Genomic DNA, 24,820 nt, shown 5'->3' with positions numbered 1-24,820 from the left:
CGAGCTGTCTGTGGAGAGATGGCGTGGGAGGACATCAGTAGACGAATAAGTTTGAGTGGTGTCTTTAAAATTAGGAAAGATCACAATATGAAGATAAAGTTGGAATTCATGACGAGAAATTGTGGCAAATATTCGTTTATAGGAAGGGGAGTTAGGGATTGGAATAACTTACCAAGGGTAATGTTCAATCATTTTCCAATTTCTTTGCGACCATTTAAGAAAAAGGCTAGGAAAACAACAGATAGGGATTCTGCCACCTGGGCGACTGCCCTAAATGCAGATCAGTAGTGATTTAAGATGAAATACGCCTTTTTTTTTTCAAATTAATCTTCAAGTGTTGAAACTAAATGATTGAATTCAATTTCTTGATCTTTAATATCTCTAAATAAAATCCCTTTTTCAATTAAATGTCGCCTTGTGGCTGCATAATGGGACTAAGCCCCAGTACTACCAATTGACAGTTTCTTTTTACTAGCAGCGGGCAATATACCTACTTTAATTGTATGTCGTCCGGCTGCATTTATAAAGTGTTAGCATGCTTGCATTTGGTCCAAAGGTTCCACGGGGTCCCGCGTTCGATTTCCGGTCGGGCTCGAGATTTTAACTTTCATTAGTTAATTCCTATGGCTCGGGGACTGGATGTTCGTGCCGTCTTCAGCATTAAACTTAATCTTAAATAGGGTCTCATCCTTACACACGTGCAGGTCGCCTGTACGGTGTCAAATCTAAAAACCTGCACCAGACCTCCCCGGAGGCCACACGCCATTATTATAAATTTATGTGATAGGTAAAAACTGCATTATATTAGCTTTAAGACAACAGCAAAATGTTTTAATAATATTAATAATAATAACAACATACATACATTATCATTATAGACTGTTATGCCTTTCAGCGTTCAGTCTGCAAGCCTTTGAGAATTTACTAAACGTCGCCACAATCCTCGATTTGCAACTAGTGTTGTGGCCTCATTTAGTTCTATACCTCTTATCTTTAAATCGTTAGAAACAAAGTCTAACCATCGTCGTCTTGGTCTCCCTCTACTTCTCTTACCCTTTATAGCAGAGTCCATTATTCTCCTAGGTAACCTATCCTCCTCCATTCGCCTCACATGACCCCACCACCGAAACCGGTTTATGCGTACAGCTTCATCCATCGAGTTCATTCCTAAATTAGCCTTTATCTCCTCATTCCGAGTACCCTCCTGTCATTGTTCCCACCTGTTTGTACCAGCAATCATTCTTGCTACTTTCATGTCTGTTACTTCTAACTTATGAATAAGATATCCTGAGTTCACCCAGCTTTCGCTCCCTTTAAAGCAAAGTTGGTCTGAAAACAGACCGATGTAAAGATAGTTTCGTCTGGGAGCTGACTTCCTTCTTACAGAATACTGCTGATCGCAACTGCGTGCTCACTGCATTAGCTTTACTACACCTTGATTCGATCTCACTTACTATATTACCGTCCTGGGAGAACACACAACCTAAATACTTGAAATTATCGACCTGTTCTAGCTTTGTATCACCAATGCGACATTCAATTCTGTGTAATTTCTTACCTACTGACATCAATTTAGTCTTCGAGAGGCTAATTTTCATACCATACTCACTGCACATATTTTCAAGTTCCAAGATGTTAGACTGCAGGCTTTCGGCACAATCTGCCATTAAGACCAAGTCGTCAGCATAGGCCAAACTGCTTACTACATTTCCACCTAACTGAATCCCTCCCTGCCATTTTATACCTTTCAGCAGATGATTCATGTAAACTACGAACAGCAAAGGTGAAAGATTACAGCCTTGTCCCACCCCTGTAAGTACCCTGAACCAAGAATTTATTCTACCATCAATTCTCACTGAAGCGCAATTGTCAACATAAATGCCTTTGATTGATTTTAATAATCTACCTTTAATTCCATAGTCCCCCAGTATAGTGAACATCTTTTCCCTCGGTATCCTGTCACATGCTTTCTCTATATCTACGAAACATAAACACAACTGCCTATTCCTCTCGTAGCATTTTTCAATTACGTGGCGCATACTGAAAATCTGATCCTGACAGCCTCTCTGTGGTCTGAAACCACACTGGTTTTCATCCAACTTCCTCTCAACGACTCTCAACTGATCGCACCCTCCCTAATAATAATAATAATAATAATAATAATAATAATAATAATAATAATAATACACCTCGGTCTCTTTCATTCACCAGCCATTATTTTCCCCTGTGGGTTGGGGTGGCAGAATAACATCCACATCCACAGTATCCCCTGTCTGTCGTAAGGGAAGAGTGAGTCACCACGCACCTCATCCCTCATGCGGTCATCGCAAGCACCTGCTGTCAGGAGTCGTGAATTTAGAGACTCATTAGAATGTTTACTTTAGCTACCAGTTTGTAGTGGCGAGTTTTGATACTATTTGTAACTAATTTTAGCCTGTAAGTTTTGAAACGTAACCGACAGAAAACAGTTCCTTCCAAATACTTCGCGGAAGGATAAGCCTGTAGAGTCCTCTCGATCACATTCGCGGTGATGCGGATTGATGCTCTGCTGTGAACTTTATAACCGTGTAAAAGTTTATAGAACGTGTAGGAGTGATCAGTAACATTCTGTATGAACTTTCCATTGTACCGTACATATATTATGAAGAGTGTTTCTCAATTAATGTAGAAGTGAATTTAAGAGTAGAGTAATAGATTAAAGAAAATGTACAATTCTTGTCACTAAAACTGGGCGGATTATTGTAATCTGCGTCAAATTTTGTATACCTTGTCCCAAGCCATGGTCTTTCATATTAAAATATTTATTGTCTTAGTCATATAATACAAATTTGTCCAGTACACACTTTACCAGTAAACTTTCATTGTTATGTCATTCTGATATGTGTGGAAAGTAATAAGCAACGTTTAGAGCATTGTATACCGAATGTTTACAAACTCGTATGAAGACGTGCTCCATTTTATTGGCAAAGTTTGGATTAATTTTGATTTTCATGTGTTTGTTGGCACAGCCCTTGAAAGGCGACGAGGATGGGTGGCGTCTGCCACGTGTTGGGAAACTGTGTGTTATTGTGGAAGTGGTGTGCGTGGTGTGTAACTATGAATGTTGGTGACAGCGCAACCAACCAGTCTGCGAGCGTAGGACGCAGACGAAGAATACACCCATGATATCCCTGTCTGTCGTAAGAGGCGACTGAAAGGGACGACCAAGGGATGATAGATTTGGAACCATGAGATTACCTGTGATTAATATCATTACGTGTGGAACACCATGGGTCGACGTTACCTGCGATTAGTACCACTGTGTGAGGAACAGCATGGGTCTGGGATTAGTATCCTTCGGAGAGTAGCACCATGGGTTTACATTACCTGTAATTAGTACTGCTATGTGAGGAACACCATGAATCTACTTTAAGAGTGATTAGTACCATTATGAGGGGCCGGTGACCAGAATTTTGGACCCCTTAAGACAACAAGCATCATCTCAGAAAATAATCCACTGATTGTTTTGGATTCATGGCCATTTTTCATCATCATTCGTTTTAGATTCTAGTCTGTGGATACATTTCGAAGTTTTAGTTATCGTTTCATTTCATTGCACCTCGTACCATTACTGTAGGGGGTCTAGCTGTTTTAGACCCCTTTAAACACCAAACATCATCATCATCATCATCATCGGAATTAACCGTTTAAGATTAAAACCCCCCGTCCCATCAAGGAATCGAACCCGAGGACCGAAGGCCAAGTCGCTTGACCACAGCCATGTAGCCGGACGAAGTGTGCATAAACCGCTGTGTATTAACTAGCTGTATTAAGTAGCCAAGAAATATCTCTGAAAATGTGGAGCCTCCTTTCCGTCGTTTATTTACTTGGGGACTTCTGATGGCCTTTTTCGTCATGAAGTGTGCACATCCAAGAAATAGTGGTGTACATGACCATTGAATTAAGAATCACAACCTCATTTCGCTTCGATCACGTGATCAATACACCTGTTTCTTCGTTTACAAATAAATTAATTAGTTTGTGATTGTAAAACAATGTGGTAGTGGGTGTTCTCGAGGTTTTATAATCTGTACAACTTAGTAATATTTCTGAGGTCACAAATTGAAGAACTCTCATTTTGTATACCGGTATCTTCATTTTGTTTCAAGTGAAGTAAAGGTTCTCTGTCTTGGAAATATTCCAAGTACACCTATCTCCCGGCTCCTTGAGCATAGCTTGAAAGCACGTGACTGCTATTGCCTGTAGAAGTGGAAGATCTCTGGTTTCCTGCACAGCTCGACCCTGTCCTACCCTTACGGAAGTGAATGTTGTACAAGGACCTTGGCCTATCGGTTACTAGGCTATCAGCTGGTAAATGGGCGTGTATCTGAAAGTCAACCAACCCACTGCCTGAACCTCATGCGCCAAGACCACGGCGTAGGTGGAGGAGAACTGCGTATAGCGGCGTGAATCGATATATCGTAGGGCGGGTCGAGGTTCCGAACTGTGGTTAAAAACTTTGTGATATAGATTACTTTCTTTCCCATTATTTGTTGTTCTTGTTGCCGCATCCAGCCCGAGCTCACTGGATTTGAAGTTGCAATCTCTTTTTATGCGTTAGGTGTCCTAATTTTGTAGTTACACGTTTCATACAACCACCTGTAAAAGGATTATTACGTTGCTTAATATTTTTGTCTACTAAGATCCCTGCGAACAGAACAAGAATGACCCATAGCTCAATCGGGAGACCTTCCGATGTTAAATCAAAAGGTTGTGGATTCGAATCCCACCGTGTCCGGTTGGCAATTTTTGTCCTGTACATAACATATCTTCGGCACCCACTGTATGTACTCCACACGACAAAACGTGCTAAAGATAAGACGGAGGGGTCAGTGCTGTTAACGCAGAGAAATGGACTACAGGCCGACATTGGCGCACCTGGTGGCGGAACCTGGCAGCCTGGCATGAGATTGTAACGATAATGCTTTTTTTTTTTTTTTTACGGAAGAAAGACAAATATTTAACCTCCGGCGTAAATTAATATATGAGCATTGCTGTTAAAGAATGCATTTTTGTTTTAATATTTGTTGCTGCATTTTTTCTTTTTTTCTTTCCGTTCGTCTTATCATTTAAATAGCTCTGAATATGCTCGTTTAAACATTTACTAACAAAAATATCACATTGTCCTTGCAGATGCAGTTAGTATAGTTAAGTTACATACTGTACTAATCTTGCTTTGACATAGTATTCACTCTCTGTTTTCGTACAGTTATAGAGTGGTTGTCTAGTTGTACTTCCTCTTAAAACAATAATCGTCACCACCACCACTTTCATACATTTGAATGATTTAATTTACAAATTCAGCTGAGAGGTTTCGTCAGGTTTTCGCGCTTATGGCGCGCATAGCATTAGATCGCGTGTTTTTGACGGGACCTACTAAAGTGAAAGTATATTTCTAGCACCTATACTGTATATGTCTTGCGACAAGTTGTTTTCAGAATAGGGTCAGTCTTGTAAAACGGCCGCTCTTGTAAAACGGCCATATTTCGTTCTTTCACCTATGTAGTGAGGAACCCGACAGTGTGTGTCAAAAGCACTGCCATACTTGTTCGGCTTCCATTGATTTGTCTGCTATTGTCATATGTCTGTTTTGTGATATTCTACGAGAGAATGTATAACAGCCACATTCTAAAGGTAAGTCTGACGAAGCCATTTTTATTTTTCGTGGTTGTGAAATATAATTCACTGTAGCAGTATGAGTTTTAAATTATAAAAGGTGAACATTTCCTGTTAAAGCATGGCCTTCAGTGAAGAGAAGCGTAGTTCGTTACGGTAGATTAGTGCTACCGTCTGTGAGATAGGTCGTGAATTATTTGGAAGTGTATGGTCAACCTGGCAGCTGCAAAATGATGCCCTACGCCTTCTGTACCAAGGAAGAAAAATTCAGGCAGAAGTGAAAAAGCCCCAATTTTGACTTTCCCATAACACATAAGAGAACGAAGAACAATATGGCGAAAATGAACCCGAAAGTGAAAAATGGATCCGCACGAAACACTGATGATAGCAGGTGTGGATATTATGATGGAGTCTTCAGCGATGACCACTACGGGCAAATCTGGGTGTGTTGTGTGAAGTGCACTATGTGGTGTCATGAGAAATGTGCAAATGCACATGGTGTAAAAGATTTTGTGTGTGAACAGTGTTCATAAACAGAATTTTCCATAGACGGCCATCTTACAAGACTGACTTCTAAAACGGCCGTTTTGCAATGATCCTAAATAAGTTCAAGCACATTCATCTATAATGCAGTTGTTTTGAATTCCTGCATACTAAACATTTAGTAGTTATGTACCTTTCATTTCCACTTTAATTTGTCTTTGTACTCCTTTTCACCTTCGAATAAAATATACGAATATACTGTGGTGGCCGTATTTGAGAACCTGACCCTATTAAAAATGCTTTGATTTTTGAACTTCGCTAAATACAGGTGAATCCCTGCGGTTTTCAAGAGAGTTCACATAAAGTGTGTCGCTAAACATTTAGCTTTGTCCTCCTGCTCTTCCTCCTCAATCAACGTTTCCTCCATAAACTTCTTTGATTTTCCAATAAGCGGCATCTTTCTTTTCTATAGCCATAACACTTTCAACATATTTACACTTCTCTTTCAATTATTCCTCCACGGCTGGCTGTCATTACTTATCTACTTTATCCTTTAGCCACCTGCAGTCCTTTGTCCCTTTCAGTGTTCGCATTCTTGTACGGTAATTCTGCCATTCATCAGTCAGGTCTAAAATCGTATGAGTCATCCAATGATTTATATTTGATATTGCCTTTCTTACAACACCACTGATCTTATTCGTTACAGCAGTACTGTCTTCTCTTCAGCTGTTGTGTTCCTTTCACCCTCTTCACTTAGCCCCTGAGTACAAATTGCTTGAAACATTCCCTCACATCATTTTTCAACGTACTTATATTCCATCTCTATGCGTTCCTTTCTTCCTTTCAATCGCCAAGTAAAGCTCCTGGGAATTCTTTTGTACGGGTTTTGACTCATCCGCGCAGTCTACTGTACTTGATGGCCTTTTCGTCATATTTATTACAGAGGTTATTACATATTTCTTAAAAATTGTAAGAGGACTCGTATGCCAAAGGATATCGGTTTGAATATGAGCTAGAGCGATTTTTATCGAGCGACTTGGCCGTGCGGCAAGGGTCGCGCAGCTGTGAGCTTACATTCAAACGCGACCATCGGTAGTCCTGAATATGGTTTCCCGTGGTTTCCCATTTTCATATTAGGCAAATAGACTGGCTGTACGTTAATTAAGGTCACGGCCGCTTCCTTCCCATTCCTAGCCCTTTCCTATCCCATCGTCGCCATAAGACCTATCTGTGTCGGTGCGACGTAAAGCAAACAGTAAAGAGCGATTTTCCTGACTTCTTCTTCTTCTTCTCCTCCTTCGTCTTCTTCTTCTTCTTCTTCTTCTTCCCCTCCAGGAAGATGATAGAATTGCACCCCACGTTACATCACGAGACATCTCTACTAGAACTAGCTTCATGTAATTGCAAATATACCGGCGCAGATACTGTAGTACCATAGAATGGCAACATCACATACTCGGGCTGAATGACTGTGTTGTATCTTGCCTTGAAAATTAAATAAGACAACTAAACGACCTCCGTGTGTCTTTTATGCTTCACTCATAGGAGTTCCTTCGACATTTAGGTTTACAGTATGAATCAGCCATAAAACCTGATTACTAATGTCCTTGTAATAAGCACCACATTACGCGACTCTCCACGATTAGACAAAACTAGAGTGATTCAATCCCTATCGATGGTGATTTTCTGCGTGTTTCTAAACAACTTTCTTGAAATACACTGGATTTATTTATTTAGTCGTGTCAGAAACATACATTATACTTACAATAATAATGACAGGACAATAACAAATCTGGTACTATAATCATTAATCATTTCTGATGATGGCAGGTAACTATGTGATTTAAGCTTTGCATAAATACAAAATTAATTAAATGTGGTGTGACCAGTAAGCGGCTAATTTACATGCTTCCTTGGTAGCGTCCATCACATTCTGGAGAGAGCAAGTAGTTGGACACAAGTTACAAACAAGGAGATGGCTCATTGTCTGTTCTTCACCACATTCACATAGAGTGGAGTCACAGACAAAACCCCACTTTCTCATGTTGGTCTTTGTTCTTCCAACTCCTGAACGCAACCTGTTGAGCGTCTTCCACGGTGACCAGCTTTCCTCGTGGCCTGGAGGAAGTCTTTCGGAAGGCGTCATCCATCCTGCAAGGTGGCTGGATCTGGAACGCCATGAATTCACTCTGAAGTTCGATGGTGATTCAGTGAGGCTTTCAGCTGTATGGAGAAAGCTTTTCCTTGATTTGAGCCGTTGGGTTGCTGGATGGTACCCATATAAAGTATGGGTCGTCAGGTTCAGTGCTTTAGATTTCTCCAGTCTGGATGCACACTCACGGCGGATATCTGGAGGTGGGATACCTGCTAGACAATAAACTTTATCAAGTGGTGTAGATCTCATACATCCTGTAATGAGTCTGCAGGTTTCATTTAAGGCGACATCCACTTGATTAGCATGACTAGATCTACACCAGACAGGGCAGGCGTATTCTGCTGCTGAATAACAGAGGGCTATTGCTGATGTTCTTAAAAGGAGATGATGCGTCCCCCAGGTTGAACCCGATAATTTCCGGATAATGTTGTTGCACCTGTCCAGAGTCCAAGCCCAAATAATCACTGCTGAATACTTGTCTGGAGACATGACAACGTATATATGTTCACGGAGCTGCTGACCGAAAATGTCCCTAATTCATAAAATCATTATATGATACCTCTCTCTATACTTTGTTCCGGATCTATTGTGGATCATAGAGGTGTAAGAAGGTGCTGGGGTGACTGGGCGGACGCGGAATTGAGCAGAGCATAAGTTAATGTACTAAATTTTGAAGTTATATTTCTTTCCTTCCTTTTTTATTTAAAATTTGGTAAATAGAAGGTCTGAATGAACATTAACAATACAATAATGAGTTCGTCAGCTCCAACAACGATGACTTTAAGTCCAAAAATCAGGCACAAAACTAGAGAGAATGTGCAACATCTGTTTTGTCTCTACATTGCTCCTAATTTAAAAAGGATGGTATTTCTATATCAGTCGTATCCACAGTAACAAGGAAATGCACTTTTTAATTTTCCGTAATTTCTGTATGTATGTATACGCATCACGAGAAAACAGCTGAAGAGAATTTAATGAAAATCGGTATGCAACGTCGGGGAATAAGTCGCTACAATCTAGGCATAAATAATTTTATTCACGCTGAGTGAAATGGTAGTTTAGGGGAAGGCCTAACATTTAATCCTCAAATAATTATGTTATTAGTGGTCGTATCGATAAATACTATATTACTAAAGTTATATAGTATTACATTTCCGATCATTTATGTCTTATACATTGTTACCGTACCGGCTGTGATCGCAGAGATATTCATAAATTTGGATTTTTGTAACTAAGTCCATCTCAGCACCGAGTCACGAGTAAATGGGTAAACAGAATTTAGTGAAAATTGATATGTTAAGTTAGAGAATAAGGAACTACAGTCTGCGCTATAAATAATTTTATAAGACGCCCTAATATCACAGAGTCGAAAGAAAACTAAATGTGAAGGCAAAAATATAGAAAGCTCATAAAATTGATCAACAATAACATTACATTGACCATTGTTTGTTGTGATGTGCTTTGTGTCTTCTGTTGCCACCCATCTTCGATAGATAGGATTACTACCGAGCTCGATAGCTGCAGTCGCTTAAGTGCGGCCAGTATTCAGTAATCGGGAGATGGTGGGTTCGAGCCCTACTGTCGGCAGCCCTGAAGATGGTTTTCCGTGGTTTCTCATTTTCACACCAGGCTGTACATTAATTAAGGCCACGGCCGCATCCTTCCAATTCCTAGGCCTTTTGTATCCCATCATCGCCACAAGACCTATCTGTGCGACGTAAAGCAAATAGAAAAAAAAATAGGATTACTGCTGCATACCGAGTATTTTTTTGAATTTGCTTTACGTCGCAGCGACACAGATAGGTCTTATGGCGATGATGGGATAGAAAAGGGCTAGGAGTGTGAAGGAAGCGACTGTAGCCTTAATTAAGGTACAGCCACAGCATTTGCCTGGTGTGAAAATGGGAAACCACGGAATACCATCTTGAGCACTGCCGACAGTGGGGTTCTAATCCGCTATCTCCCGGATGCAAGCTCACAGCTGCGTGCCCCTAACCACACGGCCAACTCGCCCGGTCGTACTGAGTCTAACAGCCTGTCTGCATATTGGCGGGAGTAGCTGGGGAGTTATATAACTTTCTTCTTTACCTTGCCATTCCTATGGTTCATCAATTACCTCAGGGCCTCTCTTGGTGCATGCACCAGTGCATTACATGCTGCAAGGTGCAAAAGACGACTTCGCTTCGTTGACCAGAGTGTAGACCCCACTGCTCGATTTGGAGCAATAGCGCTATCTCTATTTCCCCACGCCTGTCTCGCTCGCTCTGCCTGTCTTCCCCTTCTTCACTTGCCCCGTAGCGCTTCAAATCCGATCCGAGCTTAGCCGAGTCGCCCCGAGACGAAGCGCTGGTCTGAGCCGAGCCGAGTGCGGCCGATGCACTGTGCACAAGACCTCTGCGCCTCAGTTTGCACGCGTGAGGTTTTTGGCGTTTGAGAGGCCCCGAATTGCCTGACACTACTGGCAAGTAACACACTGGTTCATCATAACATTCGAGCTATTCAATCCCTACTCTGAGGCACCGATTCGATTGATCAGTGTGCATATATAACGGAATAATGGCAGAGGAGTGTTTGCGGCAGTCTGCGGCGTGGTCACTCCAGCTCTGGAACTTCGGACTCTTAGATCGGCACCGTAGTAGTGTTCGTTAAAAGTGAGAAAATGTGCGGTTTTTCATTTGATCGAGTATTTTATATCATAACATTGCTTTTAATCGCTACATTCCTGCTGACGTTTTTGTAATGACGTATGTTAACTTCTGTTAGGAAAATCATAAAGTCAGTTTTTCTGAGAATCCCGTAGCGAAGGACGGGTACATCAGCTAGTGATAATATACGAGGGATGAGCATTATAGCTCTGAAACAGGTACACTATTTTATAAGAGCATGTTTGGCTCCACTAACTTCCCTAGCCTAGGAGTCTGAGCTCCAAAGTTAATACAGTCCAGTCTCTCAATGGCATAAATTGTTTACAGTACACAATGTTATACACTGACAATCATCAAATGAGGTATTTACAGTCACTTCTTGCCGACAGTTTTTCATTTTCTTTTGCGGAAACATAAACAGGGGCAATGAGTGCCCATACTAAATGGCCATAATGTAAAAAGGAAAAGGTTGATAATGATCGGCCGAAACCAAATGCAGGGAGGCGAAAAGCCTGCACTCCTTCCTGAAAAGTCATAAAACCTTATGTGGGCTTAGGGTCCGAAGATACAAAGAATAAGCCTAAGTCGGGGTGGCTAAATGAGAAACATTAAATACAAGAAGAGTGTTAAGAATTTGAGAGGATAAGGAACTTTTAGTCACCCCGTACCAAGTTGAATGGGAATCAACAGAGAGAAATCACTTTTTGTTCTCTTGCATTACATACTTCTCGGTAGGGAATAAAACAGAGTCCTTAGGGACCGAAAATTTTACATTAAACCACCAGGTTTAGAAATTTGCATAAAATAAGAGCTTTGACACCTTCCCCTCAAGCTATCTGCCGGAGCTCTCATATGTTAAGAAAATTCTGCCATTACCTTGAGTTTGATGGGCCTTTCGAACGCCGACCTGCGGCTCCTGCCCCCTTAGTACACGCCGCACACAATAAACTGGAGCGATGAAGATTATATGGCCTTAAAGCGCCCAGCTTTTATAGTATCTCGAGAGGAAGTTTCCAGAACTCTTTACAGATAGGCTGGATGTCTGTACACACCCCCAATTTTACTTGGCTGGAGAAAATATTCACAAAATTTCTAATTGTTTGATAGATACAGGAGATTGAAAGAGGCAGAAGTGTTGACAACCTTGAACCTAACCTAACCCCATGCTACTACAGCCTTGATGGGCCTTGGCCTACCAAACGATCGCTGTTCAGTCCGAAGGTCTGCAGATTACGAGGTGTCGTGTCGTCAGCACGACAAATCCTCTCTGCCGTTATTCTTGGCTTTTTAAACCGGGGCCGCTATCTCACACGGAGAGTCAATTGAATTGCTAGTTTGATACATTCCTTCCTTCCTTTAAATCGGACTACTCGAATTAGGTGATGTTCATACAGTGTGTGGATTAATTTTATGTATTGCCAGTTTAATGAGCTGAATATTTGGCTAGTTACGGATACTGTATTTGCTAATAGTCCACTTTCATTTAAGGAGAAATATCCCACTACCCACAACACAGATTATAGATCCAACTGAGGTCGCCATAATGAAGCCAAAAAATCCAACAGCTCAACAAGCAATTTCTCAAATATAAAAATTGTAATACAGTTGAAGGAATAAATCCATTTGGTTTTATTTGCTTCATCTCTGATGTATATGGGGGTGCCATTTCTGATAGATTATTATTATTATTATTATTATTATTATTATTATTATTATTATTATTATTATGCTATTTGCTTTACGTCGCACTGACACAGATAGGTCTTATGGCGACGGGACTATTATTTACACGTTCTGTATTATTGGAACTTTTAGAAGGAGATGCAGTAAACCGAGCTCGATAGCTGCAGTCGCTTAAGTGCGGCCAATATCCAGTATTCGGGAGATAGTAGGTTCGAACCCCACTGTCGGCAGCCCTGAAAATGGTTTTCCGTGGTTTCCCATTTTCACACCAGGCAAATGCTGGTGCTGTACCTTAATTAAGGCCACGGCCGTTTCCTTCCCACTCCTAGCCCTTTCCTGTCCCATCGTCGCCGTAAGACCTATCTGTGTCGGTGCGACGTAAAACAACTAGCAAAAAAAAAAAAAAAAATAGAGATGCAGTAATGGCTGACAGGGGGCTTCAACATTTAAGACCTGCTATGTGCAAAAGGTGTGTCTTTAAATATCCCTCCTTTTTTAAAGGCTATAAAACAGTTTTCTTCTTCTGAAAATAGGATTGCCTCAAAAGGAATTCATGTTGAAAGGGCTATAGAACTAGATAAAACCTACAAAATTTTACAATAAAACTACATCACAGTAAAATGCTCTTATCTAGTAGAATTATATTAGTTTGTTACATGCTTTGTAACTTCAGAAAATCCCTTATGGATGCGTAGGTATGGAACATAGACGTTTATTCCTGTGTTGTTATACATGAAGTTTTTGACATTTTGATCTACAAATTGCAATACTGCAGTAGGCTACTGAAAAGAACTTAGGAATGTCATAGCATATTTTAAGACAGCAATGCTGGAATGAAATATGTTTGTAAAATTTGTCTATTTCAAGTTCATTTCCTGTATGAACAGACTGTCTTTCTCAACCTCAACAGTAAGCATGCCCACTGCTGTATATACTACAAAAAAAAAAAGTCAGTATTTTCGTCCTGTTGCATATAGCTGTCACTGCACCCGGTAAAAATAATTGTTTCCTTTTCAGTGAAACATTGTTACCAGTGGCGTATGCTAAGTCCAAGACGTGGGCTACCACTAGACTTAGGTTACCCCTTTGTGATGGTTGGTTTAGTGAATGTCAAGAGCTTTTGAAGAGTTTTGAGCTGCAGCCAATAGCTAACGGAGTAGCCTACTGTGTTGTCTAGGCTGCTTCACAAGCTACTGCCCTGGCCACTGCTACTGTCAATACTCAACACCTGATCAGAGGGGATGGTAGCCTAAGGTTTAGCAAATTAAAGTCCGGCTTCATGGCTAAATGGATATAATGCTTGTCTTTGGTCCAATTGCCCCGGTTCAGTTCTCAGAACTGTTAATACCCCTCGCTTGGGGACTGGGTGTTTATGACGTCTTCGCCATTCATTACATCATTAGGTCACCACCAATCCTATACAGATGCCATGCACCATTATTATTATTATTATTATTATTATTATTATTATTATTATTATTATTATTATTAAATACAAATGTTGAATTTTACAGCATTACTAGAGGTCGTACGCATCGTTCACTGGTTTATTACCTTTCTCTCGGGAGGTTAGTAGTGGTATCGGACCCATGATCACGGGTTCGATTCCAACCATCAAAAGAGAATACTAAACGTGAAAGATTGCATTTCATTTTAGCAGATCTACCAGTAAAAAGAAAATGATATTGCTCCTATAACAGCAGCCCTGCAGTGTCTTGCTACAAGGATGTAGAAGTAAACGAAAGCCGTTGGAAATTCTCCATTATCGTACAGGCCAGTTATTGTTCAGCGTAAAGCACACTTTTCAAATTTATTGCACGTTTCTGAATTGTACTTAAAAAGTATGATGCTACACAATAATGATTTCATGAACCACAGAAGGCAGTATAGTAGTACAATGTCCTTTATATCCTTCTCTGCCACATTCTACGATTAGGCCCTTACAGTTTTAAGATTCAGGGGATGATTCATAGATACATTTCAGATTTTCTGCCTACTGAAAATTATTGTTGAGCATTATACAGCCGGTGTCCAGACATTTGCGGTCACTGAGATAAACTTGTGCCCACGCACAGAAATTCCCCAGTTGTCGCAGGACATTTGCGGTCACTCATTAGCTTAATCTCGGGGTATCTCCGCTAACCTGCCTGAGCTCCTGCTTGCTCCTTGAAGATCAACATTTTTCTCTCGCGGGCATTGTTTAGAGACTGATACCGTCAGACACAAACACAATTCTGTATCGAAACTTCCTGGTGTAAGTATTTACTGTTGTGTGCTGTAATGGATTTGACAGTTACTAATAAGGCAAATGGTTATATGTACAGAAAGTATAGGGAAAGTCAACATTAGATTATCACCTGCGTGTGTGTGAAGGAAAAGAACAATTCAGGCCATGTTTTTGGTAACATACAACTCTGTAGATGATAAATAAATATATTATGTTCTATTTTATTTCCTATCCGGCCTCTCTTGGTCAACTCTTGTTCTCTTCCGACCTCCACGGTACGATGTTTGCCAAGCCCAGTAAGTCTTAAATTTTCACATCCTTCGCGCCATTTCCCTTATTTTTCCCTAAAAGGAAGTCGGATCTATTCAACTTCTTTTCTGGTTAGTTTTAAGGGAGGATGCTGACACCGTCCTATTTTCTCACAAAAACAGTAATCACCACCATCACGAAAAGGTCCCGTGGCTGCCACGATACAAACAGTCACGTAGATATACAAGCTCGTGTATTTGATATTCAAACTCTAATACACCACAAAGTGATCTTTTATTTACAAACATCAGAGGCTAATTCAAAAATTAAGTTTCCTATTTATTTATCGTGGAATAATTAAAGGTAGGCCAAGGTAAAAGACACTGTTTTATTCCGCACCAGTCCTTCATTTTTAGAAGAACAAAAGTTAATCCATCGTTAATTAATGAATTAGTTAATGTATTTATTTATTTATTTATTTAGAATTAGTTTATTTATTTATTTATTTATTTATTTATTTATTTATTTATCTATTTATTTATTTCTGTTAGTCTAAAGCCACGCTAACATATTTTTCGGAGAAAATGGGATGGGAAAGTATTAGAAATGCCGGACTCAGTGGCTCACTCGGTTGAGGCGTTGGCCTTCTGGCCCCAACTTGGCAGGTTCGATCCTGTCAACCCACGCTCCGAAGTTGTGAGCCTCCGGGGCTCCATTTAGTCATCTCTTATGACAGGCAGGGGATACCATGGATGTATTCTTCGTCTGCCTCCCCCACCCACAAGGGGTCACAACCTCCAAACTCGAGTACATACAATAATTTGGTCGACAGTAAATTATATGTTGTAAAATGCTGATTCCCATCACACTTTATCCAGGCTTTGGACTGGCATAATTATTGTATTAAAATAATTTTGGCGTGTTTAAAATCAGCTATAACTAAGCTTCATGAATTATTTTTTTCGGCTTTAGGTAAGCATCGTTATAATTTTGTTCCTTTGTACATACCTATTTACATTAGGAATACCTGAAGCAGCACGGATTACCCTAGTTTTTCTATGTAAGAAATTGCTTTTAAGCAGCACCTGATGTCGCTGGTGTCTTTATATTTCTTAAGGTTCTTTCAATCCTGTCATCGTTCTTCACATATTTTGTCTTCCTCCTTTTATCTTCAAGCTTGAGCTCAAGTTTCAGGTACATGCAGTTCGTCGCTTCTGCTTCTTTCTTTAAACAAACCGCCAAATCGTCGCATCGAGGATGTGGTTTTCCAACTAAAGAGTTGATCTTGAGATGCCATCCCTCTACAGCATTTGTTGTTCGATGTCGCTTTTTGTAACAGCTCCACATAGTAATCGGTTTCTCGCTGTTTTCAAGCCATACGTCTACAAAATAGTCGAAGAAGCCAGTAAGGTTTTTGTAGGAGCCTGAGAATGTATCACCAGACATCCCTCACTGATGTCATTTCGCTTCAAAATGCCAGAGCAGCGTACATTCGGATGCAGAGACGTATATCTTCGTTCTCCTTGTAGTCGCTCGTCAGGCCAAGTTTCTGTACTTTTCTCCCCAGACATTGCTTCATGTGAAAAAAAAAAAAAAAAAAAAAAAAAAAAAAAAAAAAAAAAAGGCCACTTAACTCTGCTGACGGAAATCTCGTAGGGCTGATATCGTAGTTGCTTCGAAGTCAGTAGTGATTTTCTTAGGATTCCATTTGGGAACCGCTTCCAAGATAAGGTGAAAGAAACGAATATAAGTTTCTTTTTGCTAGGCAGGAACGCAAAGACGACTGGATAAACGTTTCTTTCATCACTCCGGCCTCCAAGGTCTGCGTGAATGGTGTATATCTGGGCGAACCGTTTGCTGCAACTCTTGAACGTGCCATCCATAAAAAATTGCGCGCAATGCCTAAGACTTTCTCTACCTTTTTTCGGCACAAAAAATTATAATTTTTTCTCCCATGCCGTCGTCAGCTAAAAGAAACGGGCTGCCATTATTCTTCCTTAACGCCGCTTCATTAAGAATTATATGAGGACTTGTGTTTGGCTCTACTTGAAGTCCGCGTGCATGATTTCGTTACGAACGCATTGTTCTTTACAAAATTTCTTGAGCTGGCGTATCAGTGACAAAGTTGTAGCCCCTGTTTTGCAGATCACCCTACTCCTTTACGTAAATCTGTGATAGTGGAGTCGCTTCTTCTCTTGCTCTCTTCTTTGCCTCTTGAATCTTCTTTTTCACTGTGAAGGCCGCTTCTTCAGTTGGTCCACACTGATGAACGACGGTGTGAAGTATTTCTTCGCTTCTTGTTCTCACCCGTCCTTTACAGTTGTTGTTCTCCTTCAGACACACCCAGGTGACGATACCAGGTTGACTCTCCCTATACTTTCTGCACGTATAACCTTTGTAAAGTGCACAACGATTTCCCTGATTAGTAACTCTCAACTCCATTACAGCACACAATAGTAAATACAGTACTCGCTGAAGGTATCAATCTCTAAATAATTCCCGCGAGAGAAAAATATTGATCTGCAAGGAGCGAGCAGGTGCTCAAAAGGGTTAGCGGGCATACCCCGAGATTAAGCTAATGAGGCCCACCCCTTGCTGTAGTAACTGCAAATGTCGGTGACCGCAGTTGTCCGGCAACCATACGGCCAGCATTATGTGATAGATTCAAGTCTTGTGAACATAATTCGTTGTGATTTTATAAATTCCTGTCTTAATACAGAGACATAATGCTGGAAAAGCAATGAAACAAAAAATTAGTTCGCAGCTATTGCTGCGACAGGCCACTATTTAATGGTTTATTCTCTAAGGAAGAAAAAAAATGAATCAGACTTCCTTCTAACTTATCCGTAAGTTTCAAGCTCGGAGATCGACTTAAATTTGGTATACCAATGAATAATTTTAGCCTTCTTATAACCATTTTCTCAAGGAGGGGCTGGTATTAAACTCCTTTGCTAGCCGAATATGACTTACCTGCTCTAGTTTAGGGATTCCAATTCTTATGTGTTCCTCTTTTGTTGATGTTATTCACATTGAACTAAAAAAATGACGTGTGCCTACTTTCGTAATTAATTAATTATGCCCTTTTTTCTTTGTTGCAGTTGGTAAACCAGTCCTGTGTGGCACGTGAACTAGACTAATAATCTGATAGGGTGAGTAGATTATCGTGAATGTACTTCCTTGTACTCGCCACGTATTTCCTTGCGTTTTGCCGTAGTATGAACAAATATGGCTTCTATATTCTGGCCATTTAATGTAGACTATCTCTGCTGTGTGTGTCGTTAAATGGTAATTGCACTAGTGGCAGTGCATTAAAGAGCACGCAGTATACGTCGTCCGATCCGATCGGCTTCCGCAGCATCATGTGCGAGTCAAGTTTGAGAGTGTGGAGACAGCTCGCTGGTCGTTGTTTGAAGATCACAAACTGGCAACTTTTTTTTATAGCTACGCGACCGAATACCTTATCGAAGGTCGTCTGATAACACGAATGGTGTAGTTGGGAGTCAGATTTCATCATGTAATGGATCACAGCATGTGTCTGCAATACTCAGAAAACAACAGCAAGTGCCAGTTGTGCAGTTAAGCCACTTCAGGTGTGGACGTGTATTGTGGCTGTGCAATGCCGGCTGGACATCTCTTTCCGGAATTGCAACTCGCGCAGGTCTGTCCAAGGTGGTGACCATAGGAAACAAGAGGGTTCTCACAGCAAACGTGCCACATCAGTACCTCTTCGAGGCGCTGATGAGTACCTGGACGGAAAGATGATTAGGGCCGCATTCACTCGGTGATCGTAAGGCGAGGTGCACGGAGAATAATGGAAGGGAGCGCGGCAGTGATCGAAATTTGTAAGACTGTAACAGTCTTGCGAATTTCTGTGTGAACAGTTGCTGCTGTTCTCAGATTCTCAGTACAGTGAACTCAGGCAGGAATTTTTCTTTCTCAGCCTATCAGTGAGTGATTCACAGCGGTAAAAATGATATTTATAAAAGTGATTTAAAAAGTGATTCATTGAGTGCCTATTCTTCCTTGAAAATACTGAGGAAGATTCGAATTTAGGTCAAGTACAATCACTTTCCATATCTGCTTCTGCTCTCGCCAGTAATATTTAGTATAAAACAAAAATCAAAGTGCATAAATATCACGACGATTACTGTTCTTTATTAACGTTCTTATGAAAAACCAGGAACGACCACAGTGCATGGATACTTTAGCCAACGGCAGCTTGTAGCCCGTGAAACTTGACGAGCAGTGTACTAACCATGCAACCATTAATATTTCCGGGACAGCTGTAATATTAAGCATTCGATACCTTTGAGTAATACAAGTACAGGATATTATTTAGTTTTAGTGTAAGTGAAAGGCCCAACAACCTGTTACGGAGGAGAGATTTTTGATGGACGATACCATTCATTTCTTTCCCCTCACAGCCGCTCCAGTATCCTCAACACCGTTCCAGCATCATTAAATTGTGGTGGAAATCGAATACTAGAGCTCACGCCCATTAGGCTAAACCACTAAGCTAACGCGACGATGTATAACGCGCAGAAAACATTACACCGCCGCACAGAGGAGTATATCACGCAAAAAGCTGGCCAAAAGTCGAAAACATGAACTTTGTCAGATACCGTAACAAATTACCTCTCCTTGAAGGTCAATAATTATTACGTCACATATCAGTAGTTGTGGTAACCCCACACCTAAGACCTTGTCACACAACCAGTCGGAAGTGAGTCATCATCTGATATGCTCGTGTCCGCTCTTGCTAATGTGACAAACAGTATAAACTATTTTCTTGTTCTAAGATTGTGATTAGAAGTGTTTTATAACGAGGGCTATGTATGAGGATATAGAAGGTATGGCCTTCATTTTAACATGTAAATAATATGTATTTTAATTACTCTTATCGATCACGGGCACACAAGGAGGCAAGGTGTACAAACCGACTCAAAGTTCGATAAATTCAAACTATTGCAGTACTTTTGAGTGCGAGTTCAGGCGAGTTCATCTATAATTCTTGTGGTATTATAAACTTTAGGGTTTGCTGGAAAGATTCAAGAAGAAAAATGTCCCCTTGTGTATTAATGTGCTTTCGAAGTAAAGTGGGGCGAAGAAAGCTGAAATGCATAGGCCAGTAAAATAAACGTATAATTTATCCAACATGTATATAGATTATCCTACATATTCCGCTTTATTATTTCCAGTGTCGGCTCTAGAGATGTCCGGAAAATCACTTTATAGCATTCTGAAGCAGTGTCAAAATCGGAAGACAGACGAAAAGTTTTCATTTTTGGAATGTACGCTTATAGAAATGACTAACTGTACAGAAAGTGCGAAGGGTTCCCTTAGACAGGCTTTAACATTATTAAAGTTTCACTTTAAGCAAAAGTGGACAGCTGCCAGTAATAAAGAAGAACGGTTTTTGAAGAAAAATGAACAATGGCTCAAATCGAGCATTAAACTACCTACATGAAAGTCACAAAAACCAGGTCGACCATCGAAGGAATTTGAAGCGTCCAGTGAGCGCAGGAAACGCCGAAAAACAGATACCTGCCTCATGATCAGTTGACATATGCAGCACAGATGAGTCAGCGTGTTGCAGGAAATATTGATGCTTCCAAAATTATAAAAGACATGACCTCATCACCAAGAAGAGCTACAAGGTACAGAAAAATCCTTACGTCTACTTCCAGAAATGGCATCCTTGACGAAAAAACAGTATGAGACTATTCACGCTTCTAGTAAAGATATGTTTCCATGTTATTCACTTGTGAAAGAAGCAAAGAAAGCTTGTTACCCGCGAGAAGAGTCCATGACAGTGACCAAAACATGTGCCGAAATCAATCTTCAGGAGCTCCTGGATCACACGTCTTTACGTTTATGTGAATGCCTGAAGGATGTTCTGGAAAGTATAAATTTAAATGAGGAAGGAAAACATAATCTTGAACTCTTGTCCAAATGGGGTTGCGATGGATCACAACAGCAACAATTCGAACAAGTATTCCAGAATTGTGCGGATAGTGACGCAAATATCTTTCAAAGTTCATTTGTGCCCTTGCGACCGGTATGTAACACAGGACACCAGAGAAGGACTATATGGCGAAACCCACTGCCGTCATCAGCGAGGTATTGCAGGCCAATACGTATTCGTTTTGTTCACGAAACAAGTGAAATTAGAAATGAAGAAATAAATTATATAGGAAACCAAGTAAGAAATCTGAGGAAGACCAAAATACCTTCAGCAGGTGGTGTTTTACTTCACATAAAATATACACTAGTGCCCACCATGGTAGACGCAAAAGTATGCAATGCTGTGACAAGTACATCTTCCACTATGAGGTGCTATATATGTGGAGACACCTCCAAAGGTTTTAATAATTTAACGAAGGAACAACGCACTGACAACCTCACTCTCAAATTTGGACTATCAATTCTTCACGCAAGGATACGATTTTTTGAGCCACTCCTGCATTTGTCTTACAAAATCCCTATTCAAAAGTGGCAAGCAAGAACGAATGCAGACAAAGCAGTTATAACAGACACAAAGAAACGTATTCAAGCAGATTTGAAAGAAGAAATGTGCCTCTCGGTTGCTGTTCCTAAATTAGGATTTGGCAACAGTCATGATGGAAACATCTCAATCCTGATACCGCTTCCAGAATCACAGGAATATATATAAATCTGATAAGGAAACTTAAGGTTATTTTGGAGACTTTGTCGAGTGGATACAGAATTGATGTAAAGAAATTCGCGAATTACTCAGAAGAAACCGCAAAACTGTATGTAAAATTGTATGGGTGGCACCCAATGACACCCATAGTACATAAAATTCTGAGACACGCTGCCACAATAATAAAACATGAAATATTGCCTGCCTATTGGCCAACTGTTAGAAGAGGCAGCCGAAGCAAGAAATAGACATTTTCGCCTATATAGGCTACAATCCTCCAGGAAGTTCTCCCGAGTTCAGTGTAACAAAGATATACTAAATAGACTTTTGTTAACATCAGATCCATTGCTGAGCAGTCATAGGCAAAGGCGACAAAAGAAAAACAAACCCCTTTCATCAGAAGTCTTAGAGCTTTTACCTCCAGAAACACCTAACGTACTTCTAACAGAGGAAAACAATGTAGAGACAAAAGAAACCGATAGTGATGAGTTTGATTAGGTACGTTTCTAGTTATATTTTATACACAATGGCACTAGACCGATTCGAAGAAAATACTGTATATACGTATGTGTACTTATTGTCGTAAGTTATGAAAACTCCTGTAGTTTATTATTTATGATTATGAAAAATGTGTAATAATTTGTTATATGAAATTATACTAAAATAATTCGGAGAGGATTCCAGATACACTTTGTATATAATTGTTTCATATCACTAAACTCGTCATGTATTATATAAGGGTCTTTATTTATGCTTGGAAGGGAGTTAATCGCTCGAACTTGGCCGCCGATGACAGGTCGCTACCGGCCGCTGGCGCGTGCGGTTTCCGGCACTCTGCAGTTGTTGAGAGCTGAACTCCGAGATAGTAGGGTGTTCAGTGAAGCTACTGCGTACTGTATGTCGTATTGTGTAGTGTTTTATTGTGATTATGTATAGTGCTGTAATGTATGTGAAATATTCGTTACGTGAACGTGTATATCTGCATAATACTTGCATTAAGTGCAGAAAATCGTGCGCTAGGACAAGACAAAAGTTTCGAGCGAAATTTCCAGGGAGACCCATTCCTGTAAATTGGACAATAATATTTATCAATATTACAAGTGTGTACAAGCACTAAATGTGTATTTGATGGTCTGATTTTTTGTGTTATATATGAACAGTGTACTAACTAATTACACTAAATCACTTTTTATTGGTTATTATGCTAAATGAAACCCCTAAATAATTTTGGCCAGATTTTGAGGTGAAATACTCCTCTGTGCACCGCTAAGAATCTTTTCTCATTTGCTGACGTACATAGAGTGCATACGTTATCAGTTACTCCATAATTCGTGTTCTTGTGATACGGTTAGTAAAACAAGTTTTTTCGTTGTTCTACTTTACCGAAATTCTGTGTTGACTCTGCGCATGTTTTAAATTAAACAAACCTATTGTGTTTATTAAAATTAAGTGGTTCTTCCTTCGGATAGGGACGGAAAGCTTTGAGAAGACCCTTTGGTGTAATTCAACAGGTGTAGACTATGTGCTGACACCGGGTTTCATCGTCTCCCTGCCTCATCATCATCATCTCAGACGTGCAGGTCTCTCTAAATAAAATAAATAATAAATGTATTTACTGTATTATGAAGCTGCCCACCATGCTGATTCCGAGCCGAGATTAGTAGTCTCGGATTGGTTCTCTTTTTCTGAAAATAGGCAATGGCAAAGCACACTTAAAAATTACCCCAACTTATTTCGTATAGGCCTAATAGGTAGGGTTGGTTTCTGTTTGCTTAATACCATCCATTTGTTAAGTTCTCCTGTTGCCAGTTGCGATTTGTGGGACACTTGTGACGCAAAACATGTTCGTCACCTTCATTTACGGTTGAGGAATCCTCGCAGTTCGCGTTTTTGTTCGTTGTGCACTTCAACTTACGTTTTCATCACATTATGACTTTTTGACTGTGCACTGTACCTTTAAACGATCCATATTTAAAATGTCATATGAAAGCTGCCGGTAAGTCTCTCCTTCTTCTTTCTTGTACTCGGTGATGCGTATCCGATTTGGTAATTTGGTACTGCATAGAGTAAATTTATAAAAATGTTATTGTTCTCAATTCTTTGTGTAGAATATGTAGAGAGTAGTTGCCTAGTTAAGCTACCACTTAAAGCAATAACCATCACCATCATCTGTATAAAGTAGAGTTTGTCGTATTCTGTCAGCACATTCGGATCGGTACTTTCGTCACAAATGCTATATTGGTTACTTTACTTTGTGGACAGGGCATTTCGTAGAAATATTTTTAAAGATAATATTTGTCACCCATACTGCGCGGATTAGTTTCAGATGGTAGAGAGTAAATCCTCCTTTAATTCAGTTACTTTACAGTGATACAAGTATGAACAGAAGATTGAGGCTTTGTATGATTTTGAAATCATTCAGATTGACGTCTCGTGAACTAGCTATGCGATTATCAAGAACGTTAGCAAAAACGTTTTATCGTGTGATGCAACAGTACTTGATATGACAAAGGCGTCAGCTAACAGCCTGATATACTGTAAGAGCGATAACTAGTTATGTTCAAAGATGCATAGTGAAGCAAGTTTTATTATTAAATCACTCTGCACGTGAACTCAAATAGTCGACTGTATTATACGTGGAAGTTAAATGCAGCCAGATTCGCTTAATGGTTCAAAAATGGACCTTACATCCGAGTTCGGTACTATGGTCTAGAATATACCGTACCAACAGAGAATAAAATTTAACTAGTTCACACAATTTTCATTTATATAGTCAGTTAGCAGAATACCAGGAAGTATTACAGTAGATGTTTGAAGGAATTTCAAGTATACCGGAATTCATCCAAAGATCAAGAAAATTCTTTTTTGGCGGAAAGAAGTGCTTCTATTTCGTATTCTGACTGCGTGAGATCTTTCTAAAACACCGAGCAGAGTGGCTTAAAACAACTAGCTTGACTATTGAACTTGCTAATACACACATACCCTCTATTTCAGCATCCGTGCTGGACCAGAAGTCGCTATCCATTACAATACTTCACCATTGTCATCTTATTTCTTAC

At 40.1% G+C, this 24,820-nt stretch overlaps 1 protein-coding gene across 6 annotated transcripts in view; it reads left to right on the top strand.

The window, feature by feature from the left end:
• The window catches only part of LOC136857783 (E3 ubiquitin-protein ligase RNF19B), a 649,393-nt gene that overhangs the window by 307,239 nt on the left and 317,334 nt on the right, over nucleotides 1-24,820 (top strand). For 4 of the 6 annotated variants that reach the window (XM_067136693.2, XM_068225306.1, XM_068225307.1 and 1 more), the window contains one exon: nucleotides 18,196-18,246. The exons of the other annotated variants lie outside the window; for them this stretch is intronic. The gene's annotated coding sequence lies outside the window, so the exon portion shown is untranslated. The remainder of the gene's footprint in view (nucleotides 1-18,195; nucleotides 18,247-24,820) is intronic. 6 annotated transcript variants of the gene reach the window in all.

The sequence above is a fragment of the Anabrus simplex genome, chromosome 1 (assembly GCF_040414725.1).
Source record: "Anabrus simplex isolate iqAnaSimp1 chromosome 1, ASM4041472v1, whole genome shotgun sequence".
In the NCBI taxonomy this organism is placed as follows: domain Eukaryota; kingdom Metazoa; phylum Arthropoda; class Insecta; order Orthoptera; family Tettigoniidae; genus Anabrus; species Anabrus simplex.
This window is presented reverse-complemented; position numbering and strand designations above follow the sequence as displayed.